At 38.6% G+C, this 25,163-nt stretch overlaps 1 pseudogene; it reads left to right on the plus strand.

Annotated features, from left to right (window-relative positions):
• On the plus strand, positions 1,348-21,672 carry LOC109231546 (annotated as a pseudogene).

The following is a 25,163-nucleotide window of genomic DNA, read 5'->3' on the forward strand; positions in this document are numbered from 1 at the left end:
GCCTTCTAAAATGCGAAGGTTTGTTCGCAAATGCGAACATCCCACTTCGTAATTGCGACAGAAATGATCGCATTTGCGATGATGCCCTCCCCGGTCTCACTTCGCAAATCCAAAGCTTTTCTCGCAATTGCGAGGACTACCTGGCCCAGCTACTCTTCGCATTTGCGATGAGTAGCTCGCAAATGTGAAGCTGTCATGCTCGCAAATGCGAACTCTGATTTCGCAAATGCGAGATGAGAGGCTAACACTAGAACTGGAACACCAGCAACATCTCTAAGTCCAAAATTCACTCTGTAGACTATCCAATACTGGTCCGAACACTCGGGGCTCCAAGCCAAACATGCACACGAGTCTTAAAACATCATACGAACTTGTTCGCGCAATAAGATTGCCAAAACAACACCTAGAACTACAAATTTAACACCAAATCAAATGAATTCTCAAGAACACTTTAAAATTTTTATTTTCTCAACCGGACGTCCGAATCATGTCAAACCAACTCCGTTTCTCACCAAATATCACTGACAAGTCATAAATACGGTATTGGATCTATACCGGATTCCGGAACCAGAGTACGGTCCCGATATCGAAAAAGTCAAATCTTGGTCAAACATCTCCATTTCATTAAGTCTTTAACTTCCAAATTTTAGCATAAGTCCGATATCTCGATCTAGAGACTTCCGATTTCGATTCCGGGCTTACGCACAAGTACCAAATTACGATACGGACCCACCGGGACCGTCGAAACACGAATCCGGGTTCGCTTACCAAAAATATTAACCGAAGTCAACTCAAGTGAAGTTTTAGGCAAAAATTTTAACAGAAAAGCTTTCCGGAAACACGCCGGACTGCGCATGCAAACTGAGAAGGGTAAAAATGAGATTTTTTAAGGCTTGAAAGCGCGGAATTGAGTTCTAAAACATAAGATGACCTTTCGGGTCATCACAGTAGGGTTCATAATACTCTTGTAATATCGTCCAAGCTCCAAATTCATGTTCATTCCAATCTTATCAGATGTCTCCGGAGGGACGGCTCCAAATGTTCAATGCTAGGTGTGTAATAGAATATATAATTGTTGTTTCTCATATGTTCTAAGTAATCATCACCTCATAAGCTAATTTATAAGATGAAATATGGCCTAAGGTTAAAAAATAACTATAAAAAATATCCTTAAAAAGTGAAATTAATTAGTAACATGAAAAGATACAACTAATTATCGGTCAAACATTCAAAAGAGAAAGAAATAACTAGACACGCTACTGTGCAATTGGATAATAAACGAAAGAGAACCACACAGACTTCAACCAATATGACAATTCTTAACCAAAGTCACAACTAATACTTATAAAAAGCCTAACAAAAACACTCTAACAGGAAAACACTACAAGAGTAAATTACATTACAACTCTTTTAGCTAATTCTTGTCTCTAGATTTTTAGCTATGGAATCCTCAACCAAAAGCCAAATACCAACATAAACAGAAGAAGAGCGTAACTGCACATATGCCATGCAACTATTGACATCTTCAGTCCTCCTCTTTGTATTGCATTCAACAGTCCAATTGAATGTTTTTGAAATATTAGCCAAAGCTAATGACACTAAACTTTCAGCTTCTCAAATTGTTACTCCAATTCCAAACTGCAAGAATCCTGATGCAGCTACTATGTCAGATAGGATGCTTTTTGTCTTGGCTAGTTACTCATTGTTTACTTGTTCCATTATTGAGGAAGAAAATGGTGGATCGAAAAGAGTGTATAGTTTGTCACAAGTGGGAAAATTCTTTGTTAGAGATGAAGATGGTGCATCAATGGGGCCACTTTTGGCTTTGCTTCAAGATAAAGTATTCATTAACAGCTGGTAAGTATTGTGGGAGGTGAAATAAGATGAGATATCACAATTAAGTTTGAGACTAAATTTATACTACGTTTGGTTGATCGTATAAAATTATCATGGGATAAATTTATACCGTCAACTAAACATAGTATAAATTGACTACCAAACATTGGAGCATTATTAAGGCGTCGAAGCCATTAGATATATACTTTCAAGATGATAGCTAAAAAAATGTTTTAAGCGACGGCACCAGAATAAGGAAATACATCTATAGATAAAAAGCTAACAATGATTAACTTAACTAATTCATAAGCCATTTAGATAAATTAAATTCTTAGATTGACTTTAATTTTGTTTAATCGTAGGTAGGAGTTGAGGAAATCTATGTTGTACTAAATACTTCTCGTAGATGTTGGTCCTATTATTTTTATTTATTATTCTCTAGTGTAAAAGCTTATATATCATGTGTGGTGTTTGTTACGTGACACAATTTGACCAACTTCTCACCAAATATATGATGTGAAATAATGTTTAAAGAAAATAAAATACAAAGTCGAAAACTATGTTAAAAGTATATTAATCTCTTTTTCTTATATTAAAGAGGCACGACAAAATTAGATCATATATGACTCTCTTTCTATTATTAAATTATAGGTTTAAATTAAAAGATGGAAGGAGGAGTTCCATTTGATAGGGAACATGGTGTACATACATTTGAATATTCAACCCAAAAACAGAATGTTATGAATTTCAGATCTGACTGAGACAGCAAAGGAAAGGAACAAGCTGTTAGCATTGACAGGAAAGTACAACACGACCTTTGTCTATTCCTTAGTCGTAACTTTGCTAGGCAGTACTATGAACTCTAAACTATATGCACCTTCATCTTCCATACCACCTAAGCCATCAGATATCCCTACTGATACTACCATGAATATTGACTCCCCTGCTCCCAATACACACCCAGGAGATTGCACTGCAAAATCCTACCTCCATACTCCTCTCACATAACAGTATATCCTCCCTAAATAACACCACCTCCTCCATTACCCCTAGTTTCGATATCCATGAAGAAACAGAGGCACCTACTGATCCTTCAAACTTCATCCCATTAATACTCGAAGAAAAAACAAGGCTTTATGCACCATAGAAGCATGTTGTTATTGTCAAAGTTTTTGGCAGAAAGGTTGAACACCAACTTCTTCGGCAAAAAATGTATGCCCAATGGAGGCCAACTGAAAACATTCCTTTAATTGATCTAGGATCAGACTTTTTCCTTCTCAAATTCCAAAAGGAGGAAAATAAAATTCATGCTTTGCATGGTGGACCTTGGTTCATCTTGAACCATTTTCTCTCTGTCCGGCAATGGGAACCAAAATTTATGGCCTCTGAAACAAAAATTACATCTTCAGCACTATGGCTATGTTTGCCTGAACTCCCCATTGAATTTTACGATATTCAACTACTGCAAAGGCTGGGGAATAAGATTGGCAAAATTCTTACAGTTGATGCATGTACCTCCACAACAACAAGAGGCAGATATGCACGATTATGTGTGGAGGTACCATTGGATCAGCATGTTAAAAACACATCTTTTTATCGGTAGCCATAAACAAACTATCCTTTAGGAAGGTTTAAATATGCTTTGTATTAAATGTGGCCGACTTGGGCATAATCAGACAAAATGTTCTTATATCACCCTCACACAACCCACTACAACTACCCTTCCACCCACCCAGTCTACTAATGACGAATGGAAGATTGTACATTTTCCTTTGAAATCTCCAACGAAATCAACGACAACAGTGGCTGTTGCTTCTTCAAGTTCTCAATTTCCAGGTAAGCAGGTGAAGCCAAAAAATATTATTAATAACCCTAACAAGCTTTTGCTTAATAATTCTCTTAATAATCTTAACTCGTCACAAACTAATATTCCTACTAATGACTCCATTTCTACTGGTTAATTAATCAAGGTGCCATGTCAAATATTTCCAGTACTAATAAACTTGACCTTTTATTAGATAATGTAACACTTGATTTACATAATATAGTTAGCCCTTTAATTAATCCCCCGCCACTAACATATTACCTTACCCCTACGTTCCAGTCACAAATTAAACAATCTCCAATACCTATCCATTCCCATGAAAATGGACACGACACCCAAACCCACATGCAAACATTCTCACCACCAATACCCCAATCCTGCACCACACCCCTACAAACCCTAGCTAACAACCGACCTAATCATCACAATTCTAATTCCAAGGTTGGTTTTCCCTCCTCCTCACGCCACAACACTAAATCTCCCATGCAAACCATTCTACAAGATACAACACCTACTCCTACTCCATTACCTCTACATCAAAATCTTTCTCTTCATCATACTCCACCGTCAAATTCCACCACTTCAACACCCTCCTTGTTAAATCAATCTCCAATTTCTATACAGTCTAGGCCTCATCCCTTATCCAGTCCTTTAACTACAAAAGATAATGCCAATCACCTTCTAAGGCACTCCGAATCTCCCAGGTCACAGAACATTCATCGTCTTACTCACCTTCTCAATCCATACTCTCTCCCACCCCCACATCTACTTATGGAACTCAACACAATAATCTACACTGCTCAAACACAATATGCAGTGACAGAGCCATCATCCTCATTAGAGATTGCCTTACAGAACCATGCTCTAACATTCACCATGGAAGTGAATCATCAGGAGGTAACGATCCTAATCAACAACCCAGTGGACCTTGCGCAAATAGTCATGGAGGGAATGACTCTAGGGACGGAACTCTATGGCCGGTACCACTGGTCTATGATGCAAAGTCCATACCTGGCACGATATCATCCTCTCCAGCTACCAAGCCCCTTCTGGGACCCTACCCAACTTCATCCACACTACCTACAGATGGCCTTTTACCCACCTCCTCTCCAAACTCCAACAACACCATGGATACAACCCTACTCATTCCCACAGGAGCACACTCCAATACTGGAACCCCTTACACCCACTCTTCTATCCCCACCACCGTCCCCACCACACCCTCACAATCAAGCAGAACAAAACAGGCTATTTCAAGAAGAACTCGAAGCAACGGTACTCTACAACAGGGAGACACGGCCAGTGCATGCATGGCTCGATGCCATCAAAGTCTTTGTCCAGAAAGAGGAGTACGAAAGAAAAATTTACATTCGTTGTCCCTCAAATCTAATAACAACTTCACTCCGCATCAGACCAACCACCAATCCAGACGTAGGCAAATATGCAATGTTACTCATGCCAACCCTACGTCTAAGACCAGGGGAGAGAACTTATGCAGTGAGAAACCAACAGAGCAGTCCACTGCTTACCCCAAATGATACTCATATGAATTTTATCATATGGAATTGTAGAGGAGCCCAGTCTGCAGATTTTAGACGTAATTTTCGGTCCTTACTAGACTACAATCGCCCTTCTTTGGTTGTACTCTTGGAAACACATTGCCAGGATCATCAGCATTTGAAAGAGGAGTTCAATTTCACAGGACTACTTGAGGAAGCTGCTATTGGTCAGTCAGGGGGGTATAGCAGTTTTATGGTTTAGTGATGCACTCACAGTCGAATTAGTGGCATCCACACGCCAAGAGATACACTGTCACATCCATGTACACCCCTCTCCTTTAACGTGGCTATTTACTGCAATTTATGCAAGTAATGATTTAGATAATAGACACATTCTTTGGACTAATATTATGTGTATGCATGATAATTATAAGGGGCCTTGGATTATAGGGGGGATTTTAATGAAATCACTAATGCTTGATTAATATTTCACGGTCAGATTACCACCGTGAAATATTATCGGTCAAATACACATAATGCTTGATTAATATTTCAATGGTGGTAATCAGATTAATATTTCACGGTCAAATAAGTTAATAGACTGCATCAATTACTGTCATTTTACTGATTTAGGCTATAAAGGTAGTCGTTATACTTGGACAAACGGTCGTCATAATCGCCATAATATTCTTGAACATATTGATCGCTTTTTAGCAAATTATGACTGGCTTAAGCTTTACCCTAATGCACTTGTCACACATTTACCACGAACACATTCTGACCACTGCCCGCTCTAACTAGAACTTCAACACTGCCCTCTCCCTCGCCAAAAAGTTTTTGGTTTTGAAACCATCTAGGCTACACATCCTGCCTTTCCTTCCATAATCCAACAAGCATGGCATAATCATATGCACTTGCTACCCGCAATTGAAAATTTCACTGAAATTGTACAAGATTGGAATCATTCTACTTTTGAAAATACCTTTACACGTAACCAAAAAATTTTGGCTCGTTTAGGGGGTATCCAGTCTTCTTCTAATTATCCTACTAGTGCTTTCATAAAAAATTTGGAAAGTCAATTAAAATATGACTTCAATATGATCTTAAAACTTGAAGAGGAATTTTGGAAACTCAAGTCCCGTATTAACTGGTTAAATGATGGAGATGCAAATACGAAATTTTTCCATCTATCCACTTTAAATCGTTGTAGACTTAATCGTATAACTGCTCTACAAGATCAAGGGGGCAATTGGATCACAGACCCACATATTATTAAATTAAATATTACCACTTATTATCAATCTCTCTTTACAACTCAAAAAAATTGCTCCACTCGGAATCATTTACTCCAACCTTCCAATGTTCTTACACTGCAGGAACAAAATTCCTTAACTAAACCTCTCCAAGATCATGAAATCATCACTGCTTTAAAATCCTTTAAATCATTCAAGGCACCAGGTCCTGATGGACTACACCCCTTCTTTTATAAAAAATATTGGCATATCGTTGGTAATTCAGTAAAATACTTTTGCCATAAGGTTTTCCAAAACCATAAGATTGACCCTAACATAAATAACAATCTAATTTGCCTAATCCCTAAGACTACACATGCTTCCTGATATTTTAAGCGTCAATACCACACAAGAGGGGGGTGATTTTTGTGGTACCCAATTTTCGCTTAACTACTCTATAGAAGAACCTGGTTCTTCTAGGTGTTCCAACTACTACTGTTTGCGGAATAACAGATACTGAAAATAAAGAACACTGAGATTTTTACGTGGAAAACACCTGGCTCAAAAGGTGAAAAAACAACGACCTACTACTCAGTAGGATTTTCCCAAACTTCCACTAAAATCACTGAGCCAAAACAGCATTCACAAAACTCTTGTAAACCTAAGGATTAACTCTAATCCCGTTGTAGCACACAACCTCAACTGTTGCGACAACTTAAAATTAGCTATAGCTTGAACACTCTAGGTACCTAATACAATTGCTTTTATTAAAGCTAAAAGGTAAAATTTTAAATCACCTACTACAATTGAACTAGAATAAAAGATAAACACAATGTAACTGGTTCTTCTACTCGTTCAAGTAGCTTCAGGAGTGCACACTTAAATCACACATAAATTACTTGCAAAATCGCCTTGCTCTTTTGCTCTCAATTTAGTTTAACTTCTGCGTATGTGCAATCCCTGTAAAAGAGAACAATAACTGTCATTTAATAGGTTAGTGATCAGAGTTTGATTAGGACTCAATTGCTGCTCTTCTATCGTAGAAGAGTTCATGATGTTCTCAAACTCTAACAGTATCTTCATCCTGGATTGTGTTCTCTTCATATAAGGAGACTTTCTCCCCTTATCTAATATGCAACCTTTTCGATCAGATCAGGGGATATTGCTGCTTGATCAGTAGTCCTTATCTCCTTCACGTGCATCTCACATGTATAGATTGATCATGAATGTGCTTCACAAGATGGACCTGGTCCATGACTGAGTTCTTTTGTCAATCTTCAAAACATCACCTATTCTTGGGCCAACAAATTCCCCCTTTTTGATGATGACAAACTCTGTGCTTTTTACTGATGTGGAACCTGTAAGAACTCAGCTTAACCATCAATACTAATCTTTAGAAAATTCACTTATCATCAAGGACCAGGTTAATTAGGTTATAAATATCACTTATTTCAGAATGTGTAAAGCACAATGTCTCTTCCCCCTTTTGGCATCATTGAAAATTTGCATACAAAGTGTGAATTCCAGATTTTAATAAGTACTCATGGACACTGGGGCAACTGCAAGTGCAATCATGGTGCAATCATCAGTAATCAAACAAACATATTTAAACTATCAAGGACAAACTAATCATTTAACAAGAGGAAAAAAATAGTAGTTATCATTGATAGAGATATGTTGCCACCTACAATCCACAAAAAGAAAGAAAAACATTCAAACCACGAGCAAAAACAAAAAGATAGAAAAATCCCTAATTTGGGTCACTGAGGTACTAGGCAAGTTCAGGGGACAGGAGCTAGGAGTCCTAAGGCTTGGAGGAACTGGAGGGTGGGGTTTGGGTTTGGAGAAGATTCAGCATGTTCTGAAGAATTCCATCATTCTTCTCCTTTTCTTTGGCAAGCTCAGATCTGAGACCATCCCTCTCAGTTTCCACTTCAACCAAACGAGCCTTGAGCCTAGCGATTTCAGCATCTTTGGCTGCACATTCCTGACCAGAGCCCTAACTTTGCTATTGATGGGTGCCTTCTGGGATGAACCAGGTTCATTTGGGATGGCATTGACTGGATAGTCACAAGTAAGAAGAGTGTTGATGCCAAAATATTCCTTGCTCGAGGCCATTTCCCATTTCTTCATAGGCACATTGAGCCTGTCCAGAACTGTGGTTAGAATAAAGCCATATGGAGTAGCATGAGCCTTGGAGCCATTTATGACCCTGTCTAGCAGCTTGATAATGAAGGCAGGCCAGTTGATTTGCTTTCCTCTTTCCAGACACTCCATAAGAACCAAATCCATGTAGTTTGCAGTGTGCCTTCTCTCCTGTCTGGGCAATAAGCACTTGTTGACAAATTCAAACACAACCTTGTCTTCAGGCCTCATTTCACTTTTCTGCACAGCCCTGGCTTCATTCACATCTTTTGAATCACAAAACGTCCTGGTGATCTCAAGAGCAGTAGGGAGGGAGTCCAGGCATGGCCACCTTTGCCTTGTATAGTCATCAAACCATTCAGAGGGTATGTCCATAATTTCTCCCAATTTCGGTGCATCAAACTGCACTTGGACTCCTTTCAACAGGCTGCTAACAATGCCTTTCTTGACCACAGCATTTGCCATAAATTCAATCAGTTCATTCCTGGCTAGCCTACCATCCATCTGAAGGACCATGTCCTTCTATCCCTGAGCAGCTAAAGCATCTACCAATCTTATTATTCCTGGTTCCACCAGGTCCTTCAACAGTCTAACCTTTAAAAAATTTCTTCTGCCAAACATGGCAAGCTTATCCTATTCCTTCTCTGAATCATTTTCTTTTTCTTCTCCACTCCAGTCATCATCATCAGAAATCTTTGATTGTTTTGTTTTCACTGCAGATCTTGTCCTTCTGGTTAGTGTAGGTTCAATAGCCTCAGACACAGTACAAGACTTCTTGGAGGAAGTCTTGGGCTTTTTGGGCTTGGGGGTAGAAACCTCTACTGAAGTACCCCTTTCTTGATGGACCAGTTCCATCTCCTCTTCCTCAAAAGCCTTTGAGGATTCTGCAATCTTTCCCTTTCTTTTATCCATTTTCTTTTTCTTACTTGCATCTAAAGCCCTTTGTAACTCAGATTCACTCTGTTTCACCCTACTTCTTGTGGCTCTACCCTTAGGCAATGAAGAGACAGTAGGTGTTGGGATAAAACTTTTCTTTTCTTGGAAGGCTTGGGAACATTTGGGGCTTTTGTTGTGGAAGTTTTTCGTTTCTTTGGGTCATAGCTTGCCTCAACCTTTTTCAGCAGGTCTACTAGGGTTTCTTCAGCAGATGAAACAGGTTCATCTCTTTGTGTGCTCAGATGAACCAACCCCTCAGCAGCTTCCCTAGAACCACTTCCCCTGACTTCATGCCACTCTCTTCTACCCTTTCCTGTTCAACCCCACAGATAGCAGGTACTACTCCTTTCCCAATTCCCCTCTCTTCACCACATGCACCCTCTCTCTCTTTTTCTTTTTCAAATTTCTTTTTACCTCCACTCCTTTGTTTCTCAGGCAATTCAACATCCCTAATGGGTCCAACCAGAACAAACCTAGTCTCTAATTTTTCAGTCACAGATGAACCTACCTTAGAAAGGGATTCTTGTGTCTTTTTAGAGTCAGATGACCCATGTCCTTCCCCCTCAGTAGCGGATTGATGGGATTCAGAATCAGAACTGGAATATGAGTTTTGAGCTTGGCTTGCTTTCAACCTTTCATTTAATGCCTTCCTCAGAGGCCCAGATGCTACAGTCTTTCGAGCCAGCATTTTCACCCTACGTAGTCTAGGTTTTGGAGATTCACTGGGTGGAGTAGTTGAGGATGAATTTGAGGGAGATGGTGGTGGAGGAGTTCCAGGATTGTCTTGTGGGTTAGACATGGTCGTTGGTTTCTTGTGAGAATTTGGGAATTTTTTGAAAAGAGGGTAAGTGAAGGTGAAGAAGAGTTTTTGACGGTTTGAACATATGATGAAGGCAGGAGAAGTGATGTGTATTTAAAGAAAATTACACATTTAATAAGTAACGACAGCCTTTTGCAGTGGTCAATTAGAGGTCTAATCAACCTGAAATTCCAGATTTTGAATGATCGATTTGGCTTCCCTAGATATTAGGCAAAATTTACGGTTTAGAGTTCTAGGCGGACGAAACTGGCTTAATGCTAACGGATAGATTTTTCTAGGAATTGAACATTTATAGGACTTCTGCTCATGATTGAAATATTAATCTTTCTAATTGTGCATAGTATAGAAAACATACCTTAGCTTTCATATAAACCCATACTGATGAACCAGGTTCTTCATTTAGAACTCTCTTGAACATGCCTCAAATGCCATAATAGAAAATTTTTGTAAGAGATCAGTGAGTCATATAAACACATGTCACAGGAGTATACTAATTAAAGTATGAAGCTGAGTAAGAATTAATCTAGATATTTACACAAGTTCAAAGTTCCTAGCCATTTTTTTTTTCATTTTCAATTATTTTTCATATTTTTTTCAATGTGCATTCTGAGCTAGACATATTAGGTGATCTTAATCATCCCTAATTCCATCCTGTTCCTCTCAAAGTTTTCTCTACTCAGTGCTTTAGTAAAGATGTCAGTAATTTGTTTATCAGTAGCACAAAATTCTATGGAGATCAATCCTTTCTCATAGTTATCTCTTCAGAAGTGGTGTCTAACATCTATGTGCTTACTCCTCTTATGATGAACATGGTTCTTTGTCATACTTATAGCACTAGTGTTATCAAAGAATATAGTAATGCAACAAATTTTAATACCAAAATCTATCAGCTGCTGTTTGATCCATAGCAATTGAGCATAACAAGATGCAGCAGCAACATACTCAGCCTCAGCAGTGGATAAGGCCACTGAATTTTGCTTTTTAGTGGCCCATGATACAAGACATGAACCAAGAAAGTGAGCCATGCCTGAGGTATTTTTCCTATCCACAAGGAAACCAGCATAATCAGCATCAGCATATCCTACTAGATTGAAATTACTCCCTCTGGGATACCAAAGACACAGATCAGTAGTGCCTTTCGAATATCTTAGTATCCTCTTGACAGCAGTCAAGTGAGACTCTTTTGGATTAGCCTGAAAGCGAGCACAAAGCCCTACACTGAAAACAATGTCAGGTCTGCTAGCAGTAAGATACAAGAGTGAACCAATCATACCCCTATATAACTTCTGATCAACTGATGAACTAGGTTCATCAATGTCTAATTTTGTGGCAGTTGCAATGTGGCTGTCTATTTCCTTTGATTCATCCATTTTAAACTTTTTAATCAGCTCTTTTGCATACTTCTGCTGATGGATCATGGTTCCTTTTGGGCTTTGTTTGATCTGTAAGCCTAAGAAAAAATTAAGCTCACCCATCATACTCATTTCAAACTCACTCCCCACTAATTTTGCAAAATCCTTGCTTAGTTTATCAGTGGTGGCCCCAAATATTATGTCATCAACATATATTTGTACCACAAGGAGATCCTTATCTTTATCCCTTAAGAATAGGGTACTGTCAATTTTACCTCTTTTATAGCCATGTTCAAGTAGGAATTTGGAAAATCATTCATACCATGCTCTAGGAGCCTGCTTGAGTCCATAGAGAGCCTTGTCTAATTTGTACACATGATCAGGACATTCCTTGCTTTCAAACCCTGGAGGTTGTTTCACAAACACTTATTCTTTTAGGTAGCCATTCAGGAAGGCACTTTTGTCATCCATCTGATGGAGAGTGAATTCCATGTGTGCTGCTAGGCTATGAGGAGTCTTATTGCCTCTAGTCTTGCAACTGGAGCAAAGGTCTCATCATAATCTATACCCTCCTCTTGGCTGTAACCTTGGACCACCAGTCTTGCCTTGTTTCTTGTAACTGTTCCATCTTCATCAAGATTGTTTCTGAAGACCCATTTCGTGCCAATGACTGTTCTGTCCTTGGGTCTTGGAACTAGATGCCAAACATGACTTCTCTCGAACTGATTGAGTTCATCTTGCATTGCATTCACCCAATCTGCATCCTGCAAAGCCTCAACAATATTTTTAGGTTCAATAATAGATAGGAAGCATCAAAAGCACACAGATTCTTTAATTGTGATCTAGTTTTGACTCCAGATGTTGGATCAGTGATTATGTTCTCAATAGCATGAGAACCTTGATACTTGTGAGGTTTCACAACCAACTGATTTCTGTTAGATGTTTCTCCCATGTTCTGTTGCTGAGGAATAGGGTCATGAACAGGTTCTTTGAGGGAATTAGTTTCAAATCCTCTTTGATTAGTTCCCCCTGTCAGGTTGCCCTGGATGGAAGAACATGTTCCATCACCTGTTCCTTCTTTTGGTGCCACTTTAACTTGTGATGAGACTTCAGTCAAGTCCTTTACCAGTCCAATGGCTTCATCTTCATGTTCATGTCTCTCAGAAAGAATGTTAGTTTCATCAAACACTACATGCACAGTTTCTTCTACACACAAAGTTCTTTTATTGAACACTTTATATACTTTTCTATGTGAAGAATATCCCAAGAATACTCCCTCATCACTTCTGAGATCAAACTTACCTAGGGAGTCTTTTCCATTATTGTGCACAAAGCACTTGCATCCAAATGCCCTAAGATGGGATATATTTGATTTTCTCCCTTTAAGTAACTCATAGGAGTCTTCGCTACAAGAGGTCTAGTCATACATCTATTGATAATGTAACATGCAGTGTTTACAGCCTCTGCGCAGGAGCTGTGGGGCAGTTTACTAGAAAGAAGCATAGTCCTAGCCATGTCTTCAAGAGTCCTGTTCTTTCTTTCAACTACTCCATGTTGTTGGGGAGTCCTAGGGGCAGAGAAGTTATGACCTATACCATGCTCATCACAGAATTTAACAAGCTTAACATTTTCAAATTCAGTTCCATGATCAGACCTAATGGATGCAAGTTGATTACCTAGTTGTTTTTGAATTTTTCTAACAAAAGCAGTAAACATGTCAACTGATTCATCTTTAGATGTTAGAAATAGTACCCAGGTAAAATCTAGAATAATCATCAACAAGTACCATCACATATTTCTTTCCACATCTGCTCAAGGTTCTTATTGGACCACAGAGATCCATATGAACCAGTTCCAACGTCTTGGTTGTGGTTACCATTTTCTTGCTTTTGAAGGACGATCTTACCTGCTTCCCCCTTGCACAGGCCTCACAAACTTTGTCTTCCTTGAACTTGATGTTAGGTAGCCCTATCACCAAGTCCTTAGAGACTAATTTGTTTAGCTGATTTAGACTAGCATGACAAAGTCTTTTGTGCCACAGGATGGGATCATTATCCAACACACTTAGGCAGGTGAGTTCATTTTCTGAAAGAGTAGACAAATCTACAGTGTAAATATTGTTAACTCTTTTTCCCTACAAAACAATCTTTTCAGTGGTTAGGTTAATCACAAAGCATTTGGTAGAGGTGAATGCTACAAGGTTACCTCTGTCACACAGTTGTGACACACTGATCAGGCTGTATTTCAAGCCATCTATTAAGTAGACATTCTCAATGGAGTGTGAGTCTGTCTCACCTACCTTTCCAACCCCAATAATCTCACCTTTCTTCCCATTACCAAAGGAGACATTACCTCTCTTTAAGTCCTCAAGTGAAAGGAACTGGTTCTTGCTTCCAGTCATATGTTTTGAGCGGCCACTATCCATGTACCATATTTGGCTACTTCCCTTCACTTGGACCTACAAAAAGAAATCAAGGGTTAATCTTAGGAACCCAAACTAGTTTGGGTCCCTTTCTATAGGCAGAGGGGTAAATCAAATTTCTTTTGGCCCACCCAGGCAGCCTATTTTACTTTTGAACAAAAGCTTTGTTCTTTTGACTGGCCTTTTCTTTTGCATTACATTCATTTTTGTAATGGCCAGTCTTCCCACAGTGTGTACAGATTTTGTTCTCACGAAGAGTGAGGTACTTGCTTTTAGGATCCCACTTAGGTGCTTGAGTCCCATAGCCAAGTCCTCTTTTGTTGGTACTGTGATGTTCTTGTAGCCAGGAAAGTGCATCAGAAGCCTTGTTCCATTTGCAAGTTCTGTCTAGTTCATTTTTTACCTTCCCTAGATATTCTTTTAAGATTTTTATCTGCTCATCCTTCCTGTACAACTCATCCTTCATTTTTCCTAAATTTTCTTCTAGGGTGAGTTGAGTGTGATCAGCTTTCCATTTACCTCTTCCTAGTTTCAGTTTTACGTTCTCAGACCTAAGTTCTAGGACACTGGTGTCATGTTCAAGAACCTGGTTCTTCAACTCAATATTTTTACTATCACTCTCATTAGCCCTAGATTATAGACTTTTGCACTTGGCTTTTAGGATCACACATTCCCTAGACATATCTTCCTTCTCATTGTTAATTATCTCAGACTCATCAATGAAGTCTAGCAGTAGTTCAGACAACCTTTCTTTAGACAGGAATTTAATCTTTTCTTTGAGATGAAGGACACTTACCTCTTGTTCATCATCTGATTCTCCGAGAGCCATAAGTGGTTGTTCATCTCCAGCGTCATCTTCTAAGTCCTCATCTGATGTTTCTCCCCAAGCAGCAACCATAGCCTTTGTTGATCCTTTGTTCCTTTTGGGTTGGACCTATTCCTTCTTCATGTTCCTTCGTTCAGCCCTTTCCTTCTCCCACTCAATTTCCTATTGAGGACAGTTCTTGATCATGTGATCAGTCTTACCACATTTGTAGCAACCCTCATTGGTCTGTTTCTCAGGAACCCTTGGTTTGTTGAAGGTTGTACCTCTTGAAAAACTATTTCCTCTCATCAGGTACTTTCTGAAATCTCTTATGATCATGGCCATTTCATCATCTTCCAGATCTGAACCTTCTTAGGTGTATCCATTTTAATGGTTTGCCTTCTCAGTTGATAGGCAGTGAGGTTTCCAATCAGGTCATCCAGCTTGAGAGTAGCAATGTTCTTTGATTCCTGAATAGCAGTGATTTTGCTTTCTCAAGTCACAGGTAAGACTCTTGTCAAGATTTTTTCAACCTTATCTTCTTCAAGGATAATTCTCCCAAGAGATTTATGTTCATTTGTTAGTGTTGTGAACCTTGTGTACATCTCCTGGATAGATTCTCCTTCCTTCGTACTAAAGTTCTCATATTGAGAATAAAGTAGTGTTCCTCTTGATCTCTTTACTTGAGGAGTTCCTTCATGAGCCACTTGTAAAGTGTCCCATATTTCCTTTGCATCCTGCTGTACTCGTCTGGACCCAGTCCACACACAAGCCATTTCTTGGCCTTGGCATTCTTCTCCCATTTCTTCAGATCTTCAGCAGTGCAGTCGGCTCTTGTCTTTGGCACATCCACACCTTCAGCATTCTTCTTTGTAGTTGCTAGAGGACCATCAGTGACTATATCCCAGAGTTCATAGTGTTCTCCTATGATGTGACATCCTGTTCTTCCACCAAGAATAGTACCGACCATTAAAGAGTGGAGGCCTAGCAGTGGATTGCCCTTCCTAGTTTTCAGGTGGTGCACTCATTTTGATCTTTTCCTAAGGTGTTAGCCTCTTCAAGGATAACCCGCTCTGATACCAATTGATATTTTAAGAGTCAATACCACACAAGAGGGGGGGGGGGGTGATTTGTGTGGTACCCAATTTTCGCTTAACTACTCTATAGAAGAACCTGGTTCTTCTAGGTGTTTCAACTACTACTGTTTGCGGAATAACAGATACTAAAAATTGAGAAATTAGAGATTTTTACGTGGAAAACACCTGGCTCAAAAGGTGAAAAAACTACGACCTACTACTCAGTAGGATTTTTCCAAACTTTCACTAAATTCACTGAGCCAAAACAACATTTACAAAACTCTTGTAAACCTAAGGATTAACTCTAATCCCGTTGTAGCACACAGCCTCAACTGTTGCGACAACTTCAAGTTAGCTATAACTTGAACACTCTAGGTACCTAATAAAATTGCTTCTATGAAAGCTGAAAGGTACAATTTTAAATCACCTACCACAATTGAACTAGAATAAAAGATAAACACAATGTAACTGGTTCTTCTATCTCGTTCAAGTAGCTTCAGGAGTGCACACTTAAATCACACATAAATTGCTTGCAAAATCGCCTTGCTCTTCTGCTCTCAATTTAGTTTAACTTTTGCATATGTGCAATCCCTGTAAAAGAGAACAATAATTGTCATTTAATAGGTTAGTGATCAGAGTTTGATTAGGAATCAATTGCTGCTCTTCTATCGTAGAAGAGTTCATGATGTTCTCAAACTCTAACACTATCTTCATCCTGGATTGTGTTCTCTTCATATAAGGAGACTTTCTCCCCTTATCTAATATGCAACCTTTTCGATCAGGTCAGGAGATATTGCTGCTTGATCAGTAGTCCTTATCTCCTTCACGTGCATCTCACATGTATAGATTGATCATGACTGTGCTTCACAAGATGGACCTGGTCCATGACTGAGTTCTTCTGTCAATCTTCAAAACTTCACCTATTCTTCGGCCAACATTTCCTCTATTTACCAATATCGACCTATCAGTCTTTGTAATACCATTTATAAGTTTACTATAAAAAATATAGTTAATAGGCTTAAACCACTACTGGAATATCTTATCAATCCTACTCAATCTAGCTTTCAGAAAAATCGACGAGCTGTAGATAATGCACTTATAGTTCAAGAAATAATCACAGGATTCCAAAAATGAGAGGTGCCAATTATAATATGTTTATAAACTTAGATCTTGAAAAAGCTTTTGATAAAATGGAATGGTCTTTCATTTACTACACTCTTGTTACCCTTCAATTTCCTCCTAATTTTACTCAATTAGTTATGTCTTGTATTACTACTACATCTACAACCATAATTATGAATGGTAACCCATCTGAATTTTTCCTACCTACCGGAGGCCTAAGACAAGGAGACCAATTATCTCCTTATCTGTTTATCCTTTGTCTTGAAATGCTCTCGCGCACAATTCACACGGCAGTTGATTATCGCTCTTGGCAACCCATCACCCTTGCTAAAAGGGGCCCTAAACTTTCTCACCTATTTTTTGCTAATGACATCATCCTCACAGCAAAAATTACTTCTACTACGTGTGATTCAATTGTGCGTACTCTTGCTAACTTTACTACTCACTCAGGCCAACTATAAATTTTCAGAAATCCAATATTTTCTTCTCAAAAAACTGTCCAGTCCCAACTAGACAAACAGTCCTTCAACTATTTCATATGAAGGAAAAGAAAACCTTTGGAAGGTCTTTGGGATTTCCAATCTTCACAAAATCACCTTCAAAAAGAGATTACCAATTTTTGCTAGATAATTTCAAGAATAAGCTTGCGGTTGGAAAACAAAATTCTTATCCAAAGCAGGTAGAATACCACTCATTCGCTCTACCCTTAATCAGCTACCAAACCATCATATGCAATATAACACAATACCTGCCACTATAATTTCTTCTCTTACTCAATATCAAAGGAACTTTCTTTGGGGCACAACTTCGCAAAAGAAAAAATTACATGTTATAAAGTGGAATACTGTAACCCAACCAATACACCAAGGTGGATTGGGCATTCAAAATCTCTCCATTAAGAATAAATTATTACACGCAAGTCTTGCATGGCGTCTTTTCCAAAATCCTAATCAATTATGGGCGCAAGTATTGTTGAATATATATCTACATCCAAAAAATCTTATAAAAAAACGTGTCTCACCTGCTTGGAGAAACATAATGCAGGGTTGGTTGTTTTGTCGGTTAGGTATCAATGGAACATTACAAATGGCAAACATGTGCATTTCTGGTCTGATCCTTGGATTAAACCAAATTTCACACTCCATAACTGTATTACTGGCCCATTCCCTAAATATGAAGAGAAAAAAGTAGTTTCAAATTACTACTATAATCAGACTTGGCACTTGGAAAACTTGCCTTTTATATTACCATATCAAGTTGAGCAAAGCATCAAAGACATATACATGCCTCTCTCAACAACATACTTTGATCATATTTTTTGGTCTATTAACTCAGATGGCATCTTCTCTGTCAAGTCTTGTTATGCATCACTTAACCCTAATACCAGTCAAACACCTTCTTATAATTGGATTTGGAATTTGAATACTCCTCCAAAAATATCCTTCTTTATTTGGTTAATTTCTCATAATAAACTTTCCACTGCTGAATATCTTTCCCGTTTAGGTATTTTAGCATCATCCATATGTACACAGTGCCATTTGGCACCTGAAACAATGCAACACATATTATTCAGCTGCCCTAATGCAATCCAGTTATGGAACCACCTTAATTTATCACTACCAATTTCATGCACTACTTCATCTCCAATGGATTCTGTTACTTGGTTGTATGATATTATTCATACGCGTCATCCACCCAAACCCTATCACATCCCTTCTACTATATTCATACCACTTGCCCTATGGCGTATCTGGATGTTACATAACAAACATAGGTTGGAAAACAAACGACTTCCTCTAAATATTCAAGTGCTCATTAATACTACTACAGAATATTACTACTTAACCAAGCACAAGCAGAAAAAAAAAAAAAGATTGCAAATCCATTCCTCTATATATTAAATGGCACCCACCAGTTGAAAATTACTATAAACTAAACATAGATGGCTCTAGTTCTTGTTCCCATAACCAATATGGTATTGGTGGAGTATTTCAAAGCCAGCAAGGCAGCTGGGTTATGGGCTTTGCGGGAAAATCAAAACAAGGCAGAAGCATACAAACAGAGCTATTTGCACTCCTCATGGGATTGAAAATAGCGTTGCAAAAGCATTTGACACCACTTGTGATTGAAACAGACGCATAACAACTCGTTGGTATGTTTCAAATATCTTCCATACATTACACTAACATTATCAATGATTGCAGGTTGTTACTTTTACAGCTGGGTAGCCCACCCATCCAGCATATATATCGAGAGTATAATTGTGTTCCGGACAGTTTAGCTTAATATGGATCCAGGAATGGAGAGTCTCCCTGCACACTTTTTGCGCAACCACCACCTTTTGTTTTACCTTATCTACAGCAAGATCAACATGGCAATCAACAATGGAGACTTGTATCTGTTTCAACACAACTGCTCCCTACTATAACTAGTGTTTGTAATACTAATGTAGTATCTACTTCTACCTTAGAACCTAGTAGTGTTGCCCATGCGGGGACACCTGTTTCTACTATGTCTTCTATTCTAGCTACTATGATGCCTGGATTGCCTCCACTTTGATGTACTAGTGCCTTTTATCTATAATATATGTTTTTCTTTTGACCAAAAAAAAGAATATTCAAAATCGGACCCAAAATTCAATGATGTTTTCAACAAGGCGATGATCAATCACACAACTGTAGTCATGACAAAAATACTTGAAAATTACAAAGGTTTTGAGAACCTTAAATCTTTGGTTAATGTTGGAGGTGGTCTTGGAATTAACCTCAAGATGATTGCATCTAAATACTCTACAGTTAAGGGCATTAATTTTGATTTGCCACATGTTGTTCAAACAAACCCCCACCCTATCCTGGTACCTTGATCTCATTCTTGTTTTATTGTTTATTTTACTTTGACAATCTGGTCCAACACTAGTTAAATTTACTTAATTCACATCATGAAATATCGTTAGATATTTACCTGAGCTTATATGCATTGAAATGCTAAATATTACTCCTATTATAGCATTCAGCTTCATAACGTAGACATAAAAGAAGTATGTCGTAGTCAGAGGCGTATCCAGGTTAAGGGATATTGGTTCACGTGAACTCAGGCTCCACTCTCTAAACTATGTATAACAAAGTTATATTTGTTCAAAATTACTTAAATATATGTGCATGCACCCGTGCGTAAAGATTTCTATGGTGCAATTATTGTTGGGTGTGCCTCTATATGTAAAATTGGCGGTTTAAATTCCACTTCGGCCAGCCATATTTTCGGCACGGAGTATACATATATGTGTGAAAATCACTAAAATTTCAATAAGAATATAATTTTGAACCAATAATTTCAAATGTGTAGTGGGATCATGGTAAGAGACTAAAGTTAAACCCTCAAATGTAAATTCTAGATCCACCTCTTCATAACAGTACACTCCTTCTCATGAAATCCTGGATCCGCCTCTAGTCATAGTAATGTTATATTACACGATTATGTAATTACATCAAACTGAATTAAACATTATCTAAAATGGTAGAGCTTTATCGACTGATATAAGATTTTCTTCTACATATACAATCAATTCTTAACTTGAATTAAGTTTGTGATCATAATATTGCAGGGGTGGAACATGTCAGGGGAGATTTGTTTGAAAGTGTTCCAGAAGGAGATGCGATTTTTATGAAGGTGCGTCCAAATCTTTAAGGAGTCGAATAGGCTTAGCAGAAAGAAGTAATAAAGGGCTTCTCTTTTGTGAAATGTCAAATAATTTTAAAACAAATTCAGTTTACCAAAATGACTAATATTTGGATGTGGAGGAACTAATCGTTAGAAGTAGCACAAGATATTTGTTGGTGTTGGCTGTTCTTTTTCTTCCTGAGGTCTAGCTGTTCTGGGCATCCTTCCTAGAAGGTGGTCTAGAATTCTAGATGCTCATAGTTCGTAGTAAGTTTTTATTTGTTATGGTAATATTCACGGTTTATTTCCAAAACCAACAAATAAGTCTAGTTTTATTAGTTTGGAACACGGGATGGGGGTTTGGGAAGGGGGAGTAATAACGTGCCAAAACGACTTCTACTTTATGAGGATGGTGTCTGAGTTAGGTTGCATGCGTGTGAGAACGGTGTCTCAGTTAGCTTGCATGGGCCTCGACTTATTCTATTGGGTACCTGCTACCTCGCATCAATACATGTACTATGTAATTCGTCCTACCAAAGCTTAGACAGATGAAAAGAAACCAACTAGTAGTTTTTTCTCCACTAAAATAATGTGCCACAATGACTAATACTTGTTTGTTTCTTAATGAAGTGGATTCATCACGACTGGAGTGATAGTCACAACCTCAAGTTGCTAAAGAACTGCTACAAGGCTCTACTAGACAATGGAAAGGTGATTGTTATTGAGGCCATTCTACAAGTGAAACCTGACACTGACACCGCTGTGGTTGGCATCTTGCAATGTGATTTGATCGTGATGGCTCAATATCCTCGAGGAAAAGAGAGATCTGAACAGGAGTTTTGAGCCTTGGCAACTGAAAGCTGATTCAAAGGCGTTAACTTAATATATTGTGTTTGTAATTTTTGGGTCATGGAATTCTGCAAGTGGATTTCTACTGTGTGTTGAGTTTCTACTCTAAGTATCCATTTATGGTAGTCTGGGATTGGAATTGCAGCTTAGTCCAGATTGCATGTTGATATTCCCAATAATATTTCAATTATTTCCCTCGTTTGTTTCTCTTGTACGAAAGGATGTTATTTTGAGTATAGGTAAACATGTTTTATAGGACAGAAATTGTAACTTTGTCCAATTTTATATTGATATTCCTAGTAAGATTTATATGACATGTGTCTCTGGTATAAGAACAGTTTCAGTATTCACAGACAGGCACTCGCAAAAGCATCTGTCTTGGAATTTAGTTTCCTCACCAACTTAGTGGGACTTAGACGTGAGTCTTGTCTCAATTCATCTTGTCGTACTCGGAGGAGTGGTGACTCAAGAGTACATACCAGACGAAATGATGGTGGCTCCATACGGGGGATTGTCGGGTTATTAGGGGTGCATTAACTAAAAATTGGTGACTAAAATTGCAACTTAGTCCTGATGGATTATAATAATGTCATGACCCAATTCTATTTTAGGTCGTTGTGGCGTCCCAGCACCATTGCTAGGTAAGCCAACAGTGAACAATCTAGTGATTTCCCATTGTAATAAGTTTTTCCAGGTAAATAACATTCCTTAATTTAATAGATTTAGTAAGAAACATATTTTAAATCGATAAAATGAGAGCAGCTACATGTATTTATGACCATAGGAATAAAACCAAAATCACAAGTCTACTAGTGTGTGCCAAGATCTCATGTCATAAATATATGGGCTACTAGTAGAATATACAAAAGACTTATACTCTATTGTCTGAAATAGAATAGAAATAAAATATATCAAAAGAGAGACTCCGGCTGCCGTTGCACGGCTCGGAAGAGCAACTCACCGTATAGTCTCGAACTAGAAGTCAAGCGTGCGTGCCGGACTGATAACCAGATGCACCTGCCTCAGATCCTGCACATCAAGCGCAGAAGTGTAGTGTGAGTACATAAACTACATTTAACCAGTAATTATCTAGTCTAACCTCGAAGAAGTAGTGACGAGGGGTCGACTTCGACACTTACTATGGGCCAAAAATATAACAATATGAAGTTCTAATTAAACATGATATATAAAATGATAATAGAACTCAGAGCAGGAAAATAAGTAAACAACCCTTTCATTTCAAGTAAGAACCAAATCATTTCACTCATCTAATCCTTTCACCTTTCAAGTCCATGAAACAATATTATGTATAAAAAGGGTTCCAATAACTTTGCGCATGAATTATGCCAAGGACGTACGGCCCAATCCAAATATACTGTGCACTACCGAGGGTCGAACGGCCCAAACTAGAGATACATTAATTAACCCGTCGAGGTGAACGGCCCGCTCCCATGAGAGTAATGAAAATTTACCCCACTCACGGAATATACTTGTGAAGCGGTTGTACATAGATTTTCTCAACTTATTATAGTAACTCTCAATTCTTTTTCAAAATGAGAAATTCAACTAGGAACCTTTAAAATATTGAAATAGACAACCTCCGCTTTAAATAATTAGTAAGCATAAACAAGCAACGGTATCAACAAGACATGGTGTAAACCTAAATCTACCCAGACATAAGCATGAATAGTAGCTACGCACGGACTCTCATAACTTCGTGCATATGTAGCCCCCGCAAATATAAGTACATATTGATGAAGTTTACGTATGGGGTTAATTTCACTCTGACAAGGTTAGAAAAGAGACTTACCTCGTCTCAAGGCCTACTTTCCGGTCCAAGAATGCGCTCACACTCTCAATTCGGTGCCGAATCACCCAAAACTAATCAAATAGTATATAAACTAATCATTACATGCTAAAAGGTTCCTATTCCAACTATTAAAGAGGTTACCCAACCCTAAATGTAAGATTCATAAAATTTACCCCCGGGCCCACGTCATGAACTAAGATTCCAAAAATATTCGAAGAAAGTTGTTACCCATGACCTCATGAACTAAACTATATGATCTCACTAGATTCCATAACAATTTTCGTGGTAAAATCCCATTTTTATCAAAACCTCGATTTTTCATCTAAACCCATGATTTTCATAAATTTTCATGTTAAAATCTACCCATAATCTATATATTAAACTCACATTAGGTAGAAATTACTTACCTTCAAAAGCTAGGTTGAAATCCCCTTCTTTAAAGCTCTAAAATCGCCCAAGAGTGCAATAAATGAACCTAAAAATGGCTAAAGTCCCGATTTTAAAACACTGCCCAACTGCCCTCTTCATCGCCAATGCGATAGGGGCCTCGCGATGGAGGCTGTCTTGGCCTACCCTTCGTGAATGCAAGGCTCATCGCTGTCACACCTCCTTTTTTATTACTACACCCCGTGAAGGGTATAATAAAAGGGAGTTTTTCCAATTAAAGGACAATCGAAACGGGATTTACTAAGAGATTCAGAGTCGCCACTTGGGAGATTTATGGTGTCCCAAGTCACCGATTTGAATCCCGAATCGAGGAAAGGGTTTGACTCTGTTTAACAGTCGCGAACCAGAAATCCGGGTAAGGAATTTTGTTAACCCGGGAGAAGGGGTTAGGCACTCCCGAGTTCCGTGGTTCTAGCACGGTCGCTCAACTGTCATATTTGGCTTAAGTCTGATTTTAATTCATGTCATCCTATAGTGCAATTTTAAAATTGTTTAACCGCTTTTAATTAGTTTTTATGAAAGTGAACGTAGTTTAAGAACGTGTTTTTCGATCACGTCACATGAAATGCACCCGGATCAGTAATGATAGCAAAGAGATTTGTGCTGGGGTCTTTCTCAACTGTTCTACAATGGAATAATCTTGTGCCTTCATCTTCTTCAAGAATTCTTCTGCCTCTTCTTTAGTTACAGCTTTCTTTACTAATACTGGATTATCTTTGGTGGGTTTAGCCTTTCTCAGCTCGTCAGGCGCAAAGCATCTTCCTGAGCGAGTCAGTCCATGGGTTTCACAAACTTCTTCCTTAACTTTCTTTCCCTGATACATCACTGTCACTCGGCCGTAATTCCATGGGACGACCTTTTTACTGATTACTGGTAGCTGAGTCACTGGCTTGATGACAACCGGCTCTGTGCGAGCCCCTTTCACAATCAGAGTGGGCTTGACAGCTGCCCCCGACACTACCACTTTAGCTGGTTCTTGTTTTTCTGCAACACTGCTCAAAAGCTCCTTCTTTATCACTACAACTGGCTTGCTAACTGTTTCTTCTACCTTGATCAATGCCCTCCCCTTTGTTAGTTGCTCATTTGATCTATCCTCACTAGCCCTGATCATCATTACAGTTTGTGACGGCTTCTCATGCTCTCCCTTTTGGACTAGCTCGATCATATGGGTCTCGTGATGAGTTGGTAATGGGTTTTGAGTGATGTTAGGCGCTTCTGGGGCTTGCACTTCAATTCGGCGGGTATCAATGAGCTCTTGGATGGCCGTTTTCAAGTGCCAACATTTTTCTGTGTCATGTCCTGGCGCACCTGAGCAATATTCACAACTCAC

Source organism: Nicotiana attenuata, chromosome 8, assembly GCF_001879085.1.
Source record: "Nicotiana attenuata strain UT chromosome 8, NIATTr2, whole genome shotgun sequence".
NCBI classification, from domain to species: Eukaryota; Viridiplantae; Streptophyta; class Magnoliopsida; order Solanales; family Solanaceae; genus Nicotiana; species Nicotiana attenuata.